Genomic DNA, 18,143 nt, shown 5'->3' on the forward strand with positions numbered 1-18,143 from the left:
CAGCTGGTTTACCCTGAAGGGTGTCCCGGATCAGGGTGGGGGTCCCGCTGGGGTGCCTGGCCAGCCTGGGTTAGGGGCTGAGGGCCGTTTTTAGGCTGGCCACACCCACTTCAGGGCGGGTGTCCTCATTGGGGTGCCTGGCCAGCCAGGGTGATGGCTGTTTGCAGGCTGGCCAAGCCCCCCAGTGGGGACCCTCACCCCATGGGGGTGTGACCAGCCTAAGTGAGGGGCTGAAGGCTGTTTTCAGGCTGGGCACACCCCCTTCAGAGTGGAGGTCCCCGCTGGGTGCCTGACCAGCCTGGGTGAGGGGCTGATGGCCGTTTTCAGGCTGCCCACACCCTCTTCAGGGTGGGGGTCCCCACTGGGGTGCCTGGCCAGCCTGGGTGAGGGGCTGAGGGTCATTTTCAGGCTGCCCACAGCCCCTCAAGATGCAAGGGTCCTGCTGGGCTGCCTGGCCATCCTGGGTGAGGGGCTGATGGCTGTTTTCAGGCTGGCCATGCCCCCCGGTGACCCAAGCTTCCATCCTCTCCTTTTTTCTTTTTCTTTTTTTCCAGCACCTCCTTTAGCGGAGGCCAGGGCAGGGTAGAAGCAGATATTTGGGATTTATTTATCTTCTATAATTGAAACTTTGTAGCCTTGAGCGGAGGCCAGGGCCAGCCAGGGCAGGCGGGAAGCTTCGCTTCCTCCTTCGCTGGGTAAAACCCAAGCCTCCTGCTCACTCCAGCTCCGTGGCCCCCGCCATCTTAGTTGGGTTAATTTGCATACTTACTTCTGATTGGCTGGTGGGTGTAGCGGAGTGGTGGAGTGATGGAGTGATGGTTAATTTGCATGTTTCTCTTTTATTAGTGTAGATTGCTTTCCTCTGGCACTCAGGACCTGGGCTTCCCTCACAGCACCTGCTTTGTCCAGAAGGTTGTCCAGAAGGACATCTGGTCTAATTAGCATATTATGCTGTTATTATTATAGACTAGAGGTCTGTTTGGGAATCACTGGACTAGAGGTCTGGTGCACAGAATTCATGCATGGGGACGGGGGTCCCCTCAGCCCAGCCTGCACCCTCTCCAATCCGGGACCCCTCGGGAGATGTCTGACTGCTTAATCCTGGGGATCGGGCCTAAACTGGCAGTCGACATCCCTCTCACAATCCTGGACTTTTGGCTCCTAATCACTCACCTGCCTGCCTGCCTGCCTGCCTGTCTTAACTGACCGCCTTGCTGGCCTGATTGCCCCTAATTGACCCCCTTGCCAGCCTGATCTTGCCTTACTGCCTCTGCGTGCTGGCCTGATTGCCCCACCTACCCCCTCTGCTGGCCTGGTTGCCCCTAACCCCTTGGGAGATGTCTGACTGCTCGATCCCGGGGATCAGACCTAAACCAGCAGTCGACATCCCTCTCACAATCCTGGACTGCTGGCTCCTAATCACTCACCTGCCTGCCTGCCTGCCTGGTCACCCTTAACTGACCCCCTTGCTGGCCTGATTGCCCCTAATTGACCCCCTTGTCAGCCTGATCATGCCTTACTGCCTCTGCGTGCTAGCCTGATTGCCCCAACTACCCCCTCTGCTGGCCTCATGTCCTGTATCAGGTGTAAATGTGGTGATGGGATGTTGTTTTTCCCATGATAAGAGCAGGCAACATGAATATCAAAAAATTTTTCAGTGACTTTATTATGAAACTAGAGGCCTGGTGCACGAAATTTGTGCACTGGAGGGTGGGGGTCCCTCAGCCCAGCCTGCCCCCTCTCACTGTCTGGGAGCCCTCAGGGGATGTCTTACTGACGGCTTAGGTCCGCTCCCCGTGTGTGTGTGTGTGTGTGTGTGTGTGTGTGCCTGCTGGGGGCCTGCCCCAGCTTGCCGTGGAGGCTCGGAGCAGGCATCCCTCTGTGTTGATCTCTCAGGCTCTGGGCCATGCCTGCGTGTTGTTCTCTCAGGCTCGGGGCCACGCCCGGGCCCTCCTCCTGAGCTGGTCGTGACCATTATGGAGTCCCGACCTCATTTTCATATTACTTCTTTGTATATAGTCATTTGGTCTTCCCTCACTAACCCCCCTGCCGGCCTGGTCATAGGCAGCCATCTTGTGAGGGCATGAGGGTTAATTTGCATATTACCCCTTTATTATATAGGATTGCTTCCTGTCCTGTATCAGGTGTAAATGTGGTGATAGGATGTTGTTTTTCCTGTGATAAGAGCAGGCAACATGAATATCAAAGAATTTTTCAGTGACTTTATTATGAAACCAGAGGCCTGGTGCACGAAATTTGTGCACTGGAGGGTGGGGTTCCCTCAGCCCAGCCTGCCCCCTCTCACTGTCCGGGAGCCCTCAGGGGATGTCTTACTGACGGCTTAGGTCCGCTCCCCGTGTGTGTGTGTGTGTGTGTGTGTGTGTGTGCCTGCTGGGGGCCTGCCCCAGCTTGCCGTGGAGGCTCGGAGCAGGCATCCCTCTGTGTTGATCTCTCAGGCTCTGGGCCATGCCTGCGTGTTGTTCTCTCAGGCTCGGGGCCACGCCCGGGCCCTCCTCCTGAGCTGGTCGTGACCATTATGGAGTCCCGACCTCATTTTCATATTACTTCTTTGTATATATAGATATAGATATAGATATATAGATGTTACTTCAGACTCTCAAGAGTTAAACTAGCCTTACCAGTCTTTACTTAAAATATTTATTTTAAAGGCTTGTTAGATTCACTCAGTAATAATGAAGTATAATTGCTAACATCTACTACTTTTATTTTATTTTATATTTTTATTGTAAACTGGAAGGCATGTATACACATTTTTATTTTAAAAGACAAAGGTCACCCAAACGGTTTGGCTCAGTGGATAGTGTCAGCCTGTGGACTGAAGGGCCCCAGGTTTGATTCTGGTCAAGGGCATGTACCTTGGTTGCTGGCACACCAGTAGGGGGTGTGCAGGAGGCAGCTGTTCAATGTTTCTCTCTCATCGATGTTTCTAACTCTCTATCCCTCTCCCTTGCTCTCTGTAAAAATCAATAAAATATATTCAAAAATAAATAAAAAATGACAAAGGTCACGAAGGGATTTTATAGTTTATACAGCAATGAAGATGTGAATATAGGAATCATGTGAGTTGCCTTAATACTTTTATTTTTAAATGGTATTTATTTATTTTAAAAAACATCTTTATTGTTGAAAGTATTACATGTGCCTACTCTTAATCCCCCATTGATCTACTACTTTTAAAAAACAGGCACTGTTCCAATTGCTTCGCATGGACTTTTGTATTCCTTTGTCTCACATAGATTGTTAGGAACTTACTATCACTATTTGAATTACTATTTCAATTTTGTAGATCTAGAGACTGGAGAACAGCGAGATTAAGTATCCAGCCTAACATCACACAGCAAGTCAGGGGGAGAGCCAAGACTCAAACCCATTTTGATTTAGAGCCTGAGTCCTAAAATCATACTTTACTAGTATACAGTAAGTGATTAACATTTTTAAATGATTATAATAAAAATCTAATATTAAACACAGCAAAAAACACACACACATTTCTGCTTTACATGACAGTTCTTTCCCAGGTTTGTAGATTCTTGTCAAGTGTGTGTACTTGAAGGACATTTAAAAACAATTGTAGAAATAACCAGACATCTCTTTTCCTTCAGGTAGGAAAGGAGGTAAAGAGCCACTTTTACTTTACTTAAAATTGTTTCTTTCCTTTTGTTCTAAACTTTGCTAGAGGGAAAGGTCAGGTTGTTCTTTTGGTTTTGGGGTTGTTGTTTTTGTTTTGTTTTGTTTTTAATACACTTCCAGCTATCTCCCCCAAAAGTGCTGGAGGAGCAAATTTCAGTGTGCTTCTTATATGTGAGAATGTTTTGATTGTCTGTGGCCTGTTGGGAGCTGTGTGGGAAAAGCCCGTATTAATTTTTGCCTGTGATGATCAGTGGGAATATTTGGTCTATTGGTTCAGATTGAACCATGTGGCCTTGAAAGGACTTGGTGGCTGCATGCAGCAGGTGTGCTAAGAAAGGTGCTACTGATGGAGGCCTAACATGCCATGTAGAGTTTACTCATTTCTTTGCAACAATGCAAAGAATGCATATTATCCCTGCATTATAGGTAAGAAGAGCCAGGCACGGGAAGTTCAGAAATTTGCTCCAGTCACACAGCTCATGGGCAACAGAGCTCAGTGTTGACCTGGCATCTCTGGCTCCTGCCCACGTCCCATCATCCCATAGTGTCTTCTAGTCCAAGTGTGTGATCTGGAAAATGCTTGGTTCTCAGTGCTTCTTGCTGAGCATAAGGTGCAGCTTCTAGCTGGTGCGGTTTTGCTGTAGTCCCTCCCCTTCTCCTGCCTCCTTTTTGATGCCTGTAGCTCAGCCATGTGGGGACTGCTTTACCACTTCATCTGGCTCATAGGTAAGGATTAAGGCAGCAAATAGCCCTTAATATTTTCTAGTGGAAAAGGACCTGAACCCTGAGGTCATGAATCACTGGCTTGATTATTTAGTAATGAAGTTACAATTCTTTACTAAATAGACCTCAGGGCCCCTATCTATAAAATCTATAATTACAGTTACCCAGCCTATGTTACAGGGGGCATGATTCTATCTCGAAAAATAGCATTCACATTTGACAAGGGTTTCACTGGTCTCAGATAGGAGGCGATTCCTATAAATAATCAATTTTCATGAGGGACCTTTTTTCCTTTGGTATGATTTTTATAAATGATGACATCACCCAATCTCAAACTTTAAAGCACAAAGTTTGAACTGAAATGGAATCTTCAGTTTAAAACAGTGGTATTGCCATCCCTCACTGTGTTCCTGTTGGTAAATGGAAGTATATGCACATTACCTCCGTGTTTGTAGACATTCTCTAGCTTACTGCAGTATCAGTCATTGGTGTGTGTTGTTTTTTTTTTTCAGTGAGAATGGGGAGGCTGACTGATGCATGGTTTTGTCTATGAACCCCCAAAGCCAGCTCTTGTCTAATTGAGTCAGTAAGTCAGCTTACATTATGGAGCTCTCGGCTGGGGGTGGGGTAGAACGAGGCATTTTAACCAGAATTGAGCATCTGCTCAGCGCTTAAGTAGCATGAGCCTCCCGACTCCACTAGCCTAATGGACTCTCCACCGCGTCTCTGCTATTGAACAGTGATTAGGATACAGATTGGGACATATTTGGTTTCAGTTCAGTCTGTTTCCACAGATGAGGCCCTAGTATGATCACATCATATGAATTATTTAAGGTGCAGCGTCTATGTAATCGGAGCCATAAGTAAAAGTGGGCCCACTGTCTGCTCTGTCACCCGGGAGGACTCTTCATTTTCCAAAGGAAATAGTCCACCTTGCAAACTGACATCATTAGAGCCATAAAAATTCAAATGGGCCTTGAGCGATATCTTTACTTTGGCATAAAGTCTCAAGTACAATATCCAAAAGCTTAACATCCTTTAACTGAATTATAATGGCTTGGGGATAGATGGAAGAAATTCTTAGATTACTAATGCAGTTCTAAAACAGTGTTACAAGTTGGGGTCTGTAGACATTTGAATCTGTAAACTCCATTAATTTCCACTGATTCTGAAAAGTTCAAGTTTTATTGCTTTCATTTCTGAAGTTAGCGTGGTCATAAATACATTGAGCATGGACTTTTGGGGGGAGGTGAAATAGACTACAGACATTATTCTTGTATCATCTTTTCAGTTTGTGTGTGATGAGCTCTGAGTCTAGAAACAAAATTGACTAGTTCAAGGTCATAGGGTTAGAACCAGAATCCAAGTCCCCTGACTTCTGGAAGAAGCTTTCCATTACATCATCTCCCACCTACATAGTTCTATTTTAGGAAAGAATTAAAACCTAGGTCTCTTTTATGTTCATTTCCCCACTCTGGTTTCAGTAAGTTGGAAATAGATAAAGAAAGGGGAATTAAATCCATCTCCCCTTTCCTCTCGTTGAGTCACCTTGCTAAATATAGTGGCTGCATCTTATCTATTCTCATCCTTGTCTGGGTGAGACCTGCTCCTGAGCCTGTCCTCAGTTTTCCCTGAATGTGTGTCATGAAGATACTGGGGCACACTGGCAGGGGACAGCACCCCTGAGGGTACAAGTCTGGCAGTTACAGACCCACTGCTGACGGGTTTATAACTATACTCCTGGGAGGGAATGATGACGGCAGAAAGTGTCCACAGCTTTGTTTCTGCTCTATTACAAGGGTTTTGAATTCTAGCTGTGGGGACCAGACTGGGGAACCTGGCCTCTTTAGTGATTTTTCCAGAGGTGATACTTTAAATTGGCTCCCCCTTTTAAAAAAAGATATCCAGACTTAACCAATGGAGTTAAAAGGGATGCTAGTTTCTTCAAGCTGATATCTGACTGTTTGTAGTATATTCCATGCTGGCCTTCTGACCTGGGCGAACAAGGTAGACAACTCCTTCTAACACCGGGCCCTGGGCATGAGTCCAGGGAGTGCTGGCCTTGACTGGCACTATCCTCCTAGAGGCCCTTTTCCTCTGGTCTTCCTTGTTATGCACTCAATTTAGAACTCCTTTTACAGTGGCTTCAGTACTAGTCCTTCAAAGCAGTACTTCCCAAGCCCCAAAGCAAAACAATTTCCCAAATGATGAATTTATAAAAATTGCATGCAGTCTAGGACAGCGGTAGTAAATAATTGGCAATTCAATATTTTTAGTCCTTTTTTATTCCCTTCAAGCCCTTAACTAAAGATGGCACTCACATAAAACAACCCCAAAAGAAATAGTTGTTTAAAACAGTAATGCATGGAGTACAATTTTCCTTTTACCAAAATATAGTCTTGATCATTTCCTTGTAATTAGGACTAGCCCCCCACAGTATGGAAGGAGGCAATTCCCTTGGAGTGTCCCCCGCTTTTTCTTGTCTATAATTCTTTTAACCTTGCAGCAATCTGCTTTTTAGTAGCCTGGCTTACTTCAGTCTGAGAACCCAGATCAAATTATGTTAATAACCATTTATAATATAAGTTACTTCTCATTGGAATACTTACCTCCCAATAGATTTATTCTAAGTAGGCCATATCATAACTCCAAGGACTAAATCCACATTCATGATAGACAGGCTTGTCCACACTGAAGTTCAGGGGACTTTTCATTCTGGAAATCCATAAACAATACCATACTCTGCTTATGTGCAAGACTGGGCTTCATTTCTCTTGCAAGCTCAGGCCATAGGCTAGGTAAGATGTTCCAAGCTAAGGAAAGTGAAAGCACAGTTTGGTTATAAAGAAGATAGAATGTTTGGAATTTGTTCCAGAGGTTTACTATTGGCAGTACTCTCTTAAGGGCTGGATGATAATTTCATATCAGCATTTCCTTGATTTTCTAAGATTCCCAACATTGCCTTAATTATATAATTAATTAGTGGCCCAGTGCCCAAAATTCTGCACATTAAAAGGGAATTAATTAGAGAAAATATTTTAAAATTTCTATTTTCCCTTTTTCTATAATAGAAGTGCCAGAGATGAAAGAAAATTAATAAAATGTATATGAAAATCTCCCTCCTGTCAGAGGCTGGGGTGCGCGGTGGGACCCAGAGTCAAGTCTCCGCACACCCGCGCACACACCTCGAAATCACATGAGACCCAGACCCAGCCGGCCCCACCCCTGTCAAGCCCCGCAGGGTGGGGGGCACAGCCTCAGGTCCCCCATCAAGCCCCACCAGGCGGGGGACACAACCTCAGGTCCCCTGACCCCGGCAAGAGGGCGCGAGGGCACGAGGGCATGATGGCCATTTGCATATTAGCTCTTTATTATATAGGATTAGCATGTTAATGAAAAACATTATTAGATGAAAAAATTCACAAAGCCTCTGTTTCTGAAGCCCCACCAGATGGGGGGGAACAGCCTCAGGTCCCCCAGCCCCGCCGAGAGGGCATGAGGGCACGAGGGTGTGACAACCATTTGCATATTAGCTCTTTATTATATAGGATTAGCATGTTAATGAAAAACATTATTAGATGAAAAAATTCACAAAGCCTCTGTTTCTGCAAACCATTATTTGCAAAACTGAGCACTGTAGCTATAATTACAGTTAGCAGAACAATTGGGCCAAATCGCCTCTGCCGCTAGGTTGTGAGAACTCAGATGTCTCTTATCTTTCTGACTGGTTATCACTTCACCCAGAGATGGCTATTTTCCTTAGAAACTCCCCAAGCTGTAAAGATAGGTTGGAGAAATTGGAGCCTGGGGCTGCTTTTGTGCTTTTTAGTATTCATTTGTCCTTAGTATTTACTATCTAATCTCAGGTATGCATTTATACATAGTAGCAAAATAATAAAAGGCCCCAATGCTCTCTGCAATATTATTTTATTTCTCCATCGTATGGTCTCTTGGTTCTTGGGCACCTGCCCCCACCTCTGGTGGACAAGAGCAGCCACGTTCAAGGTGACTGTCTAACATCACCTTTACCTTAATTCCCACTTGGCTGCCTAGTCCACTATGGGAATCACTGCAGCCATTCTCTGACCAAAATGGACTTACGCCACATCGACTGTAACTTGCCATGTAAATATATATCATACTAGAGGCCCGGTGCACAAAAATTTGTGCACTTGGGGGGGAGGGGATCTTCCTCAGCCCAGCCTGTGCCCTCTCACAGTCTGGGACCCCTCAGGGGATGACCACCTGCTGGCTTAGGCCCGCTCCCCGGGGGATTGGGCCTAAGATGGCAATCAGACATCCCTCTGGCAGCCCGGCAGCCCTCGGGGGATGTCCACTTGCCAGCGGGGAGCAGGCCTAAACTGCAGTCAGACATCCTTAGCTCTGCTGAGGAGGCAGGAGAGGCTCCCACCACCACCGCTGTACTGGCAGCCTCTCAGGTATGCATTTATACATAGTAGCAAAATAATAAAAGGCCCCAATGCTCTCTGCAATATTATTTTATTTCTCCATCGTATGGTCTCTTGGTTCTTGGGCACCTGCCCCCACCTCTGGTGGACAAGAGCAGCCACGTTCAAGGTGACTGTCTAACATCACCTTTACCTTAATTCCCACTTGGCTGCCTAGTCCACTATGGGAATCACTGCAGCCATTCTCTGACCAGAATGGACTTATGCCACATCGACTGTAACTTGCCATGTGATTATATACATATTGTCTGCTCTTCTTCCCCACTTGATTCTATTGGTACCAGGCCCTGCCTACTTCCTCCTCCCCTTAATAAATTTCTCTAGGCTGGAAATCTTGCTACTTCTATCTTTTTGAAGGTGGTGGAAAGAAGAAGGGAAGTTTTTCTAACAAAGCTACATTATTTTGGAGGAGAGCATCCACTTAGTTGGCCATAATATGCAATTTCTAGTTGATAATCTTTTGACCTATCAACCAAAAATTAGTCCTAAAAGTTTAATGAGCTTTCTTATCTTTACTACATGTTTCTGTTTTCAGCTTGTCCAGTGAGCTGGACACATAGGTGTGAGACATCCATTCTGTTTGCTATACTTGATTAATGAACCCTTATTTGCTACATTTAACTTGTAAAGTAGATAACCTTGACAGGATTATATGTTTTTTCTAAAATATGACTAGTCTCTAGGCTGGTCCGAGTGCAGTGGCGCCTACAATTAAAATATGACTAGTCTCTGCTTTTCTTTTCCATGACTAGTCTCTTTTTCATTAAGCTAGCTATAGCCCACCTTTCTATTAAAACAGGAAAGCCAATCGTTTTATTATAAATTTTTATTGCTTTCAGAGAGGAAGGAAGAGAGAAATAGAAGCATCAATGGTGAGAATCATTGATTGCTGCCTCCTACTAGTACATGCCACCTACTGGGGATCAAGCTCAAAACCCGGGCATGTGCCCTGACCTGAAATTGAACTGTGGCCTCCCAGTTCATAGGTTGACACTCAACCACTGAGCCACACTGCCCAGGAAGGAAAGCCAAACTCTTAACCCTCTTATTTGCATGTCACTTTATTTTACCCAACTGCCTTTCCTCTGTATGTTCATGTAGTTTATGTGCATGTGGATTCAAAATTGTTTTTTGTGTTCTTTTTTATCATGATAAAAAACGTAGACTCTAAAATTTACCATCTCAGCCAGTTTTAAATGTACAGTTTAGTGGCATTCTGTACATTCACATTTTAATGCAACAAATCCTCAAACTTTTTCATCTTGCAACACTGAAACTCTATGCCTACTAAACACTAGTTTCCAAGCTCCTTCCCTCAGTTCCCGGCAAGCAGCCACCTTTATGCTTTTTGTTTCTGTGATTTTGTCTACTTTAGATATTTCATATCAGTGGAATTAAACACTGTTTATCCTTTGGTGGCTAGATTATTTTCTTAGTAAAATACCCATGAAGTTCATCCATATTGTAGCATATGGCAAGATTTCCTTCCTTTATAAGGTTGCATAATATTCCATTGCATACATATTACACATTTTCTTTATCCATTCATCTGTTGAGGGACATTTGGGTTGCTTCCAATCTTTAGCTATTAAAAATAATGCTGTGATGAATATGAGTATGCAGATATCTCTTCAAGATATTGCTTTGAATTCATTTGGATATATACCCAGGAATGGGATTAATGGATCATATGGTAATTCTATTTTTAACTTTTTGAGGAATCCTTCCCCCCATACACTGTTCCCATAATGGCTGCTCCATTTTACATTTCCACCAACAATGAACAAGGGTTCCAAGTTTCTTTATATCCTTGCCAATACTTGTTATTTTCTGTTCAACTGATAGTGGCAATCCTAATGAGTGTGAACTGATATCTCATTATAGTTTTGATTTGCATTTCTCTTATGATTAGTGATGTTGAGCATCTTTTCATATGCTTGTTGAACATTCATCTTTTTTTTTTTTTGGAAAATTGTCTATTCAAGTCTTTGCCCATCTTTTACATCAACTTATTTATTTTGTTGTTGTTAAGTTGTAGAAGTTCCTTATTTAGTCTGGATACTAACCTCTTATCAGGTATATGATTTGCAAAAAAATTTTCTGCCATCTGTAATTTGGTTGCCTTTTTACTCTATTGTTTCATTTGATGCGCAGAAGTTTTTTAAATTTGATGTAGTCCCATTTGTCTATTTTGCTTTTATTACCTGTACTTTTGATGCCACATGCAGGAAATCGCTGAAATACAAGGTTCTGAAGATTTCCCCCTATGCTTTGAGCAAATTTTATCATTTCACTACTTACATTTAGGTCTTTAATCTATTTTTACATTAATTTTTGTATATAGTGTAAGATAAGGGCCTGATTTTATGTTTTGCATGTGGATACTCCAGTTTTCCCAACACTTCTTGTTGAAGACACTGTCCTCTCCCCAGTGTGTGTCTTGGCATGCTTGTGGAAAATCATTTGGCTATATCTACACAAGTTTATTTCTGGGGTCTCTATTCTGTTCCAGTGGTCTATATATGTCTTTATAGCAGTTATTTTGTATTATGTTTTGAAATCAGGAATTATAAGGGCTCCAAATTTGTTATTCTTTTTCAAGATTGTTTTATCTATTTGGGTCCCTTCCAATTCCATATGGATTTTAGGGTGGGTTTATATTACTGCAAAAAATGTTTTTAGGATTTTGACAGTGATGGGGAACATATAAATACATTGGGGGGGGGGCTAGCAATCTGAATCTGTGCCAGTAACCTGCCTTCTAATGCACACTCTTGCTAGCCAATAATTAACTCCATTTGTGAAAGAATGTAAAAGACTAGCAGCCTGACTCTACCTAGTTCATCAGTATCCCTAATGCATATTCTTTAGCCTATAATCAAGTCACTGCCCTTCCTTAATTATCTGGTCTTGCAAAACCTATTACCTAAGTACTCCCATTTTACAGAGGCCATAAACCATGAACCATACACAACCCTCCAGGGGGTTATCAGTGCTGGCTCCAGGCCAGGCCTTTAGGTGTGGTCTCACAGCCCACATCCCAACACAAGGGGCTTTTTGCAAAGCCTGAAAAAGGTCTGGAAGTCTGATCTATATTTGGGGGGCAAAGAAACCAAAGAGTATAAAGGGAAAGCTTCCTCCATATTCGGGGGCTCAGGATTTGGAAACAGGCTTTCCTGAGTCACTGTACTAGTACATGTGAAATATCTGAAACTCCTGAGTCACTGTTCTAGTACATGTGAAACATCTGAAAATAAATAGGTTTATCCTGAATCTCCGAGTACTCCTGTGTATTTTTCGATCGCCTGGTAAATTCTGTAACAATAGGAGTGCATTGAATCTGTAGATTGCTTTCAGTACTACGAGCATTTTAACAATAGTAAGTCTACCAATCCATGAGTATGGAATATCTTTCCCTTTGTACCATCTGTGTGTTTTTTGAGTAATGTTTTATAGTTTTCAGTGTACAAGTATTTCACCTCGTTGTTTCAGAGTATTACTAAGTATTTTATCCTTTTTGATACTCTATAGTTGAAATTGTTTATTAATTGTAACAGTTTTTCTTTTTTACTTATTGAATCTTGAATTATTGATATATAAGATCATGTTATCAGTAAACAGAGATAATTATTTTTCAGTTTGGATGCCTTCTACTTATTATTATTTTTTTTTTATCTACTTGCTCTGGCTAGCACTTCCAGAACTGTGTTGAATAATAGTGGTGAGAATGGGTAACCATGCCTTGTTCCTGGTCTTAGAGGAAAATATGTCCTCATTGTTTTGCCATTGAGTATGTTGTTAGCTGTAGTTTTTTCATATACAGATTTCATTTTGTTGAGATAATTTCCTTATATTACAAGTTTGTTGGGTGTTTTTATCATGAAAGAATGTTGAAATTGTCAAGTACTTTTCCCATATTATTTGAGATGATTATGTGGTTTTTGTGCTTTATTTTGCCAATATGGTGTATTACATTGATTAATTTTGTTGTTGTTGTTGAACTATCTATGCATTTCACATGTGAATCCCACTTGGTAATGTGCTGCTCAATTAGGCTTGCTAGTAATTTGTTGAGGATTTTGCATCAATATTCATTAAGGTTATTGATCTGTTGTTTTCTTTTCTTATTGTGTCTTTGTCTGGTTTGGTATTAGAGCAATACTGGCCTCATAGAATGAGTTTGGGTATGTTCTCACCTCTTCAATTCTTTGGAAGAATTAGAAAAGGACTGGTGTTAATTGCTTTCTTAATGTTTATTTAAATTACCCAGGAAAGCCCTTTTGTGAAGGACTTTTCCTTTTTTACTGCTTCAATCTCCTTACTCTTTCCACATTTAAAAAAAAGTAGTGAACCATTTTCTTGATTTTCCCTTTCTCCTAAACATAGAGCACATGTATTTTATGCTATTGTTCATAAAGGAGAGGGATATTAAGAGTGTAAAATAATTTAGAAATGCTAGGCAGAATATTGTAAGTTTTTCTAATACTTTCACTCTCCTTCCTCTCTGCAAATAGATTTTTGATCACCTTTAGCTGAAAAACAAACAAAAACCTACAATAAAAAGATCAGACAAAATATCTCTCCACTTTCACAAACTCCTTGCTGCTGCATTTGCTTGTGTACATAGCACTCCCTTCTTTTCCCATATCTGAGACAGGTGGCTCCCTCCTACTATTTTGGTCACATCCCTTCCCCTGGAATCTCCATTTGATAATCTCTTTATTAACTTGCTCCAATAAATGACCTGACCACTTCTTGTATTGTCTCTGTCTCTCTGTTTTCCTGTCTCTCTCATTCTCTCTGTCCTTCTTCTTTATATTTATATATTTTTTTAAAAATGCTTTTCCCTTCAACCTTCACTTTCTTCTATTTATAACTGGAATTCCTACAGTCTAATTTTGAAAGGTCATTGTAGAAAGAGCAAGCTTGAAAATGTGGTACTACAGTAGTGTGAATTCAAAATTCTGCTCCAATGCTCACTTGTGAAGTTGCAAAAGTTATATAAACCTTTAGAGCCTTTACTCTCTTCATTTAAGATAAGCATAACAAAAAGAATAATACCTTCCTTATAAAGTTATAATTGTAAAGATTATCAGCCCTGGCTGGTTGCTCATGGTTAGAGCATTGGCCTGTGCATGGAAGGGATGTGCATGGGTTTTATTCCCTGTCAAGGGCACGTGCCTGGGTTGCAGGGTCGATCCCCAGCCCCAGCTGGGGTGTGTTAAAGAGGCAATCAATATGTCTCTCTCACATTGATGTTTCTCTCTCTCCACTTTCTCTCTCCCTCCCTCCCTTCCACTCTCTTTAAAAATCAATGGAAAAAATATCCTCGGGTGAGTATTAATAAAAACAAACAAAAAATTATTAAACGAGCATGTTGGTCTTGACCTTTCTTGAAATCCCTGGTGCTTTTCACACACTTGGAATATTTTCTTCATAGAAATTGTTTCCTCTCTTGAAAACCTTTCTCTCATTTTCTACATGTCTGGTTATTCATTTCTTCTTTCTTGGTAAGTTCATTTCCTTCACTTGCCTTTTAGTGTCTTCATTCCTCAGGGATCTACCTTCAACTCTCTTATTCCTGTGCTCACTACTTGAGTTCTTGCGATCAGAAGCACACCTACATTTTATTTTATTTTATTTTATTTTTTAAATATATTTTATTGATTTTTTTTTTTTACAGAGAGGAAGGGAGAGAGACAGAGAGTTAGAAACATCAATGAGAGAGAAAAATCGATCAGCTGCCTCCTACACACCTCCCACCGGGGGTGTGCCTGCAACCAAGGTACATGCCCTTGACCGGAATCGAACCTGGGACCTTCCAATCCGCAGGCCGATGCTCTATCCACTGAGCCAAACCAGCTACGGCCACACCTACATTTTAAATATTCATGTGGGATTCAGAACACATACATGGCAGATACACACACACAAATTTCCAATTTTTAAAAATATTTTTATTAATTTCAGAGAAGAAAGGAGAGGGAGAGAGAGATAGAAACATCAATGATGAGAGAGAATCATTGATCAGCTGCCTCCTGCACACCCCTATGGGGATCGAGCCCACAACCTTGGCATGTGCCCTTGACTGGAATCATACCAGGGACCCTTAAGACCTCAGGCTGACACTCTATCCACTGAGCCAAATGAGTTAGGGCAATACATTTCCAAATTTTTTGTGTGAAATCCTCACATGCTTATCGCGTGCAGGTCTCCCTCAAACTCAACTGGTCCAAACTGGTGCTCACCAGCACCTCTGAGAACCTCTTCTGTCCATCCCACTGTGAATTTCTGTGAGATCTTCTCAGCCATGCTGACTGTATTAATAGATAATTATTCCTTCCACCCCACCACTTGTCTAAGTCCCTTCCCCTTTCTTGTCTTAAATGATCCTATTATTTATCCTTGCTTTGCAAATGCATTGCTATTCAATTGTTTGTAGAATGTCTCCTTGTCTCCACCTTTTGAATTAGTTTGAACTTATTTTTATAAAATGCAAACCTGCTTCTAACACTTCCCTGGAAAAATCCTTTACTAATTCTCTACCAGTTTTAGGATAAATCTGAATTTCATTATATACCAAAAAAAAATCCTTATGATTTATCTTCTGCCTCAGCTTTATATTTTGTCTTTCATTGCACACAGTTTTGAGCATTATGGAATTACTTGTCTTTCCTTGAAATCTATTTCTCTTCTTTCATAGCCCTGCCCCTCCCCCTCTTTACCTCTCCCTACTCCCTTTCTCCTTTCCTCTCTCTCCCAATTTTTTATTTTCTTAACTCTACATATTTAGCTAGTTTTAACCTTTTAAGAATAAGTAAAACATGACCTGCTGTGAGCTCTTTCATGATCGCTCACCTCACACACATACACCCTTGGTTAGAACAGGAGTAGCTCAGTTGGGCACCCAGGTATGCCAACTTCCAGGGGAGCTGTATTTCCATTGTTAAGCCTGGGTTGAGTTTCAGGCAAATCGACTCCTAGAATACTAGCAAAAGAAATTTCTTCTATTTCCATTTCACTAAATATACATCTTTTAACATTTAAATGATGTCCTGGGATCCTTATTAAATAATTAGCTTCAGAAATGGAGCCCAGGTTTGGTACTGAACAGTTGATCACCTGTGTGAGTAACAAAGGGCTTAAGTGTGACAAAGGGCAGAGCATTTCCCTAGCATTTATGGGGAATGGGTGTTTCATTCTGAGGAAGGTTGACTTGAGCCTAATTCAGGGAATGAAGTCTACCTTGGTCCAAACAAGTAGACTGTAGGTGGTCAGGATTGGCTGATGGAAGACATTGAGAGAGAACAACCATTGCTTAGTTGTGTAGGAATGTTGACAAGAGTGGAGATTTTTCAAATTAATATTTGACACGAGTTATTTCAAAACAATAGTTTCTTCTTCCTAAGGGGTAGTAAAAGCCCTTTTGATTGTCTGTGAGGACACATTGGCTTATATTCATTCTTATGTGCATCCTCTCCAGGTCTGGGGGTCAGTAGAGAGGAAGATGGGAGAGGGAGAGGAGTATTTTGTACATTTTAAAATTTTTATTCTGAATGTCAGCCTCAATCTAATTTTTTTTACATCTTTGCTTATCGCTATATAGTTTTTAATATTTTGAAAGCATTTGTATGGCATTTGTTTTTTAGTGTAACCCACTGCATTCCATGTTTGTTTAGCTTAAACCAATTTATAATCATATGTTGACAAAATTATGTGACTATATTCCTGGTATACTCCAAAGAACACATATTTATTGCTCTGGATTTGAAGAGATATCCTTAAAACAAAGAGGTAATCATTTCTTTTTGTTAATGATTTTTACATAAATTAACCATATTTTACACATAAATTATATCCCTGAAATTCATAATTGAATGATCTGCTTCTTATTTAAATTCAAAGGAGTCTAATATAAAAATATTATTCGAAAAAAACAAATATTTTAAAAAAAGAAAGCCATAAGAACAAATTTATTAAAGATTTTAGGAGCCCAACTCACATATATCTACAGAGTGGGTTGATAGAAGAGTCATAAAATATAATGCATGCAAAAAGGAAAAAAAAGCTGTGAAAAAATCATGCTTCTCTTTTTCCTCCTTTATTTTAATCATAAAAAATCATGGAAATTGTTCTATAAACATGAGTAAGCTAAAAAATATTACCAGAGTATTAGTTACTGGAGAAACAGAAATGAAATTTGGAGCTGAGATTTATCATTGCCTCACTTTAATTTGTAGTCCTGCTGTACTGTAAATGTAATAACCATCACCATGAAAAATGTAACAGATTGATAATACCATTGAGTTTTAATTAAAGCACTGAAATGAAAAGGACCCAGATGGATAACTGGGAAACGTAGTTATCCTTTATGAACTATGCTGGATTGCCCATTTGTTCTGTTTCTTATAAATTGGTTCTCTGCCAAAAAATAGTGTCCCATCAGAAGATTTACTAACAATTTTTCATTTAAGTTTATAAAACAGATGGTTGCTTTAGTTTATTCAATTTAGTTTTGAAACACTTATCACTCTAAATCAGCACTTGTTCACTTTCCTTATCCCTTCCCACTATGAATTCCCATTTCTGGAGCTTTCCACATAAATAGATCAATAGTACTAAAGTATGTACATCTTGTTTTTCTACAGTCATTGGTCTGATCTATTTGCTTCAGAATGTCAGTTTTCTTCATCTAATTTTTAGTAGGTTTTAGGTTCTGTGAATTTATAAGTCAAAAAGAAAAAAGAAGTGGCACTTTAAGAAGCCATTAAGTTGGGCAGTTTTTATCACTCCTGAAAAGAGCAACCACCCATCAGTTAAGACATGAAGAAATGGTATTTTTCTCCTCAGCTTGATGTAAGGATGAATTAGCTACTTAGGATTCAGGAGTTAAGGTTTTCAAATGTTTTTAGAAGATGATTGCTGGTGTCCACAGAGGCAGACTGCTGACCTATTTATGAACGAGAGCACCAGGTCTCCCCTGTGGAGAGTCTCTGGCCATGAAAAGATGGTAAACATGTGTACATTTCCCGTTTCTGACTCCCCTTCTGCCACATGACCACCTGAGGATGACCTTTATCTAGTAGCAGAACTAGACTTAAATGTTGAGTTCGAAACAACATTTTCATGACAGCTACAGAGAAATGAGATAGATGAGTTTAATCACAGAACAGTTCTGTTTATATTTATCCCAGGGTTAACTCTTTTTTAAAAATTTATTTATTGATTAAGGTATTACATATGTGTCCCCCATTCATGCCCTCACCCCCCCGTTGTCTGTGTCCATTGGTTAGGCTTATA

At 41.0% G+C, this 18,143-nt stretch overlaps 1 protein-coding gene across 1 annotated transcript in view; it reads left to right on the top strand.

The window, feature by feature from the left end:
- Positions 1 to 18,143, top strand: part of LOC102259858 (thrombospondin type-1 domain-containing protein 7B) — a 525,758-nt gene that overhangs the window by 28,887 nt on the left and 478,728 nt on the right. The window lies entirely within an intron of this gene.

The sequence above is a fragment of the Myotis brandtii genome, unplaced genomic scaffold (genome assembly GCF_000412655.1).
Source record: "Myotis brandtii unplaced genomic scaffold, ASM41265v1 scaffold1174, whole genome shotgun sequence".
Lineage (NCBI taxonomy): Eukaryota > Metazoa > Chordata > Mammalia > Chiroptera > Vespertilionidae > Myotis > Myotis brandtii.